This window comes from Atta cephalotes (assembly GCF_000143395.1).
Source record: "Atta cephalotes unplaced genomic scaffold scaffold00045, whole genome shotgun sequence".
NCBI lineage: Eukaryota > Metazoa > Arthropoda > Insecta > Hymenoptera > Formicidae > Atta > Atta cephalotes.
The window spans coordinates 1,994,612-2,000,522 of record NW_012130109.1 but is presented as its reverse complement, the minus strand read 5'-3'; the positions used below and the strand labels follow the sequence as shown (position 1 = coordinate 2,000,522).

At 32.0% G+C, this 5,911-nt stretch overlaps 1 pseudogene; it reads left to right on the top strand.

The window, feature by feature from the left end:
- LOC105622496 overlaps nucleotides 1-5,911 on the top strand; it is an 11,975-nt pseudogene that overhangs the window by 442 nt on the left and 5,622 nt on the right.

Here is a 5,911-nt window from a genome sequence, read left to right as displayed (position 1 = left end):
TTTCTCTGTCGGTTCGCTGACGAGCGACGACAGAGCCGCGTTCACCCGCTGCGTCTTATGTGTATCTCGTTGGATAAATCTCGCTTCGTACGCTTTTCTTGTCGATATCGACGCTGAAATGCCGTTAAAGTGCCACCGTGTCAATGCTCCGTCGAAAAAAGAGTTAGTCGTGTTCTATCTTCTTGCACGACGCAGAAATACGCCGCTTCCTTAGGAAATGAGAGGATCGTGTGCAGAATGGCAAGTTCTTCTCAAGAAAAGAAGGTAGAAATAATTCTTTATAAACAGAAATATCAAATACGCATTTATCTAAATTGCAGTAATCATACCAAATATCGAATAAAATGTTGGAATAATAATTATAAAAGTTTTCAATAATAATTATAGAAAGAAAATAGAAAAAATATTTAAAATGTTAATAATTAGTTTCAAATAGATGAAAGAAGAAATAATGTGTCTGTAAGAATTATAAATATGATTAAATAAATTATTGTTGAAATTATATATATGAATTACGGGAATGTAATGATCGTAATTGTTGAGTAAAATGTCGGAGAATCTTAAGATCCTCGTAAATTGAACGTTAGGAAATAACGTAATTTACATATCGTTCCTAATTTTAAATAATAAATGCCAATTATAAAATATTCTCAAGCAACTAAAGATTTGATATTTTGGAATAGAGATCTCACTGACAATGGTTGCTACATTCTCAAGGATTCTGGAAATCAACTTTCCAACTTTCCTGCCGGAAATTCCATTTATGTACTGCCGAAGATAGATTATTAGTGTCAAAATTATTACTTGCTCTGTGCTCTTTAAAAAAATCATCAGATCTGCCTCTTTTCTCAGAGATTTCTTTTCGAAACCATAAAAAAAATTGATCTAAAAAATTCAAAATTTATAACGGGTAGCCTAAGATTTTCCATCTGCCGGAGAGTCGAAATTTTCAATCGAAAATCGAAAAAGTGACAATCGTGATCTCATATCAATATTAACCCAAGCCGTTATATTATTTTTGGTTCTCAGCCGCAGGCCAGGGTCTGTGAAACCCTGCAACCTTGTCATATCTTTCGACTGAATACGTATTTTTTTAGATGTGTGAAATTTAACGTGAAAACGTGTGTGAAATTTATACCTCCAAGTCAGACAAACACAGAGAAATATGAAACAAATAAATAATGTTTTATCTTCAATTAATTATTACAATGCTTTAAAAAAATTTTATTGAAAAAATTCGCAAAAAATGACTACTTTGAATAAAAAATTCTCAAATTTTTTAATTCAATGTTCAAGCAAAACCCGTAGAATTTTTTTAGTCCACTCTGTGGATTAACAAAAAAAATAGTACGATATAAATCACTCAAAAAAGTATAATTATCTGAATTATCGAAAATCGACATTTTTTGAAAAACCTACGTATTATAATTCATAAATAAAATTTTATTATTTAAACAATATAAAATGATAGATAAAGGATTGTACATGTATAAATATTATTATAATATATATAATTAAGTTTATTAGAATTTAGTTTAGAGGATGATGCAACACTCGCTCTAAAGCAATACATTCGAGCCGGCCGAGCGATCTCCGAAGACTGACAGAGATTATAAAATTTCTATTTATTATATTGAAATAATTCTTTTTAATTCTACATTTTCGTATTTACTTACTTTTATCCGAAACTTAGTTAAACATATATATTTAATAAAAAATAAAAGGATACTCAAAACGCCGAAAACTTACAAGTACCCTCTTTGAATTTCCGTGCATTCTCACATTGAGAATAATGCAAAAAAAATACCTTTACAGGTTTATCTATGGACAGTTAAAGTATTTTTCCAGCCTCAATCCGGGTTTTCAAATTATATTATTATATTAAAAAAGTTACAGCAATGAAAAAATCGCATAAGGGTACGTTGGATCCATGAGTAGTTTGCTAGGATTAAAATATCGTGATACTACAGACCATTAAAAAAAAAAGTAGTCTTTGAGAAATCTCAAATAAAGTAAATATAGAAAACTTTGTATCATTTCTCTTTAGGTATACATGCAAGAAATGGAGTGGGATTATGCATATTTCAGCTATCTTTTGTCTAATCACATTTTTGTGCTCGCTTCCGGAGAACGAGATGCCGACGTCGACATCGTCGTCGCGTCGCACAACACGACGGTCTCGACCTCGTCGAAATAAATTGCACGAGATAAGTTTCGCTCCCATATTTGCGTGCTACTGGGCTATACCATCTTAATGCTGCCGCGATTCTACAGATGGTAATTGTCGGCCAATTACCGTGGCGCTGACGTATTTAGTCGCATGCGAAAAGAGCCGTCCATTGTTCGCTCTCCGTCTCGGTACCCGCGCTGCTAATTATGTATAATGTTCGCCGGGAAATCGCGGGCGATACATCCGCGAACGTGCGCCTCGTCCTATTGTTTACGCGAGCAATCGACGCCTTTCCCTAGGTGAAACTGTAAAATTCACTGGAAAATCTAGGAAAGAGCCGCTCGTTAAAAGTCAATTTTCTACGTGACCATCCGTAACTAGTAATATACACGCATCAACATATTATAATAATGTGACTTTCCTTTCATGAGGTTCAATGTATTAACTCTCCATATATTTTATCGTAATATACACACGAGATAAAATATGACTATGTACTAAAAATGCTAAATAATTGTAACAAAAAACTATTTAATTAATATAAAGTAAAAAGTGTTAAATTAATATTTTCCTTTCGATTAAATTAAAATTAAAACCTCGGTGGTCTAATGACTTAGGACGCTCGTACGGAATACAAGAGATCCGGATTCGATAGTAATAATATTTTTCGCAGTAATAAATTTATTAACAGTTTAATCAACATTAACATCTTTATAATAATATGATGCTTGATTGTAGGATCAAATTATAAAAAATTGCTTGTCAATTTAATTCGCGATTACTAGAGTAGTTTTAATTGCGTTTATAGTCCGGAAAAACAATTCCGCATGCATTTCAAAAAGACTATGCAAGTACATGTATAGTATAAATTAGTAATTCAAGATTGAATTATTTAAAGTAATGAAGATTAGCTTCGACCGTATTTTGAATTTCTAATATTATATAAATTGAAATGTACAAATTATAGCAAAAACTGATAGATGAAATAAGAGTCTGCATATAATGTAATCGATAGCGACATGTAATTTATTCTTGTTCGAATGATTTTCGTGTTTATTTATTATATTATCTGTCCTATCATCGTATTAATTAACATACACGTTATAAATTTTTTACTCGTCGTCTTTCTACATTCATTTGCCATATTTTTCATCATCCATCGTGCTTGCCATGCTGTCACTCAGAGAAAAATATCGTTAACTATAAATTTATAGTGAAATAGCATCTCAACTATATACACATTAAATTCTAAATAAGAATACTAGATTAAGTAAATTGGAAAAGATATAGTAACATTAACCATATAATGAATTACAAATGGTTAATATTACTATATTTTCTTAGTTCTTAATTTATTTATTGTTCTTATTAAAGCTTTATAATACATAATTACAAAATTTGTGTATGTATTTCTTATTTATTTTTGTCTTCCAAGTTCGAAACCAACGCTGCGTCTTTTATTGTAGCCACGCACTGCTCGTGCTGAGCGATTTTAGAAAAAAGATTTTTCTTGTATTCCTTAAACATAATTTAGAGCTTTATTAAAAAAAGTTTTTGTCTATTTATAATTAGAAAAATGTAATTGTTATATCTATTTATATTGCATAAAGTCCAGGTAACTACTCAATATAGTTGAATCGCTATTTCACTATCAATTAATAGTGCCTACAATTTGTTACCGTGACTATATTTTTATAACATTCAGCACTACTTCAGTTTCTATTACTTTGTAAAACTAGTTACAAGTACTTCGATTGCAAAAGTTGCCAGAACTATTTCGTTTTCTCTCAGTACTTTTCCTTCATCGACGGCGCAAGTATTCTGACGTAAATTATGCCTGTCTAACGACCTTTAATTCTCTAATCAATGACTCTCGACTCTCGCTGAGCCGCGCTAAAACATTATAACACTTTTGTGGACACCTGTAGCGCTTCCAGTAAACTACGATTACCTGTTATTAGCAGGTTGCGCGAATAAAGTAGATACAGCATAGACAACATTGTTTTGCTCTGTGGCATAATTAACTCGCGGTATTAATTAGCGGTGGTGGTACGCCATCGTACGGCTTATCCTTGTCCACTCAGTCGCACTCGCAGGCTAATTCTTATTCGTGTTTCGTTTTTATTCGTGACTCGTGTCACGAAGAGATGTGTAACAATCATACACCTGCATTTTGCGTTTGCATTGTACTTCTTATCGTGGTAATTTCATCATTTTCCACGACCATCATCAAATATGATCTTTTTGGAACAACAAATTAAATGACGATTAAAATAATTTCCGTTACGTCGAAAAAAATTGATATATCTATCATCTTTTATTAACGTGATACTTTAAATTGGATGTTGATTTCAAATAACCAAGTTTTTGTTTCAATTTATATAATGTGTAAAAAATTATTTTAACTGATATAGATTACGCATTGTATATTACGATACTTTTTTTTTCTAGAACGACATTACAAATAAAATTTAATATAACAGAAAATTCAATGAGTTTTTGTTACTTACATAATTCTTCTATCTAGCATTTTTTAATATATAATACATATTTTGATTTTAATGTTGAGATAATTAACCGCACAAATTATAACTGACACACCAATCTTTGAAAAATATATTTAATTAGCAGTATCGTCGAATCAACATTGTTTACAGAAATTCTTGTTTCTTTTAGCCAAATATTTACTGTATAATATTTTTCTTATGAACGTATGATAAAAGTATTCGATATTTGTCGGCGCAAGAGAGGAGGAATTCAATAATATATAAGATTTTAAAGTGCTACGAAAAACTCTGACCGCAGGCCACATACCAACAGTTGGCAAAACACGCCTCGAGAAAGAGACAGAAAGGAAAAAAAAAAAGAGAGAGAACAGAGAGAAAGAAATAGAGAGAAGAGAGATAGAGCAAGAGGTCAGTGTGATGACTGCGTGTGAGACGAAGAGAGGAGAAAAGAGAGCAAAAGAGAGCTCGATCGCAGGCTGCAGATGCTGGCGATAGCGCGTATAAAAGATGTATCTACATTTAGTTCGGACAGGCACCACTTTATTCGCTCGCCGAGCGCTAACAAGTGTTTTCCATCGGCTGAAGCGGTGCTTTAAAGATCCGCCGAGTGCAACCGGTCTGCCACGAAGTCGCGCTACTTGCTGGTAGCTCGTTTGGAATTGCGGTAAATCTCGCCGCGCGCGAACAACGCGCAACTGTCAATCGGCGAAGCCAAGTTTTGATTTACTTCACGCGCACATCGTCGTACATCCGTTGGCGTGTGCAACCGGATGTTCTCCATGACTGGTGTGCTTTTTCATCCACTTCATCATATACGATCCGGTAATGTAATATTCGCTCTGTATATTGCTTTAAAATATCTAGGAAGACTTCAATAATAAATGATAAAAAGTTTCCTATTATAATTCAATTTTTATATTCGTATTTGCTGATAACATTAAATGGTAGAGCCATCTGTATAAATCAAATGTGCAATATGTGTTTCATAAGTAGCTCTATATATTTTTTAAAATAAACTGCTTACTAATAATTTCCAAAAATATTTACTTAAAATTAATTTAATCTCGTCTATTGAGTAACACATTATTTATTAGATATTAAATGATTACACAACTATAACACAAAATTTGAATCTATGTTGAATCTATGAAACCATTTAATGATGAATATTGAATTACATTATGTCGCATTATATATATATATATATATATATATATATATATATATATATATA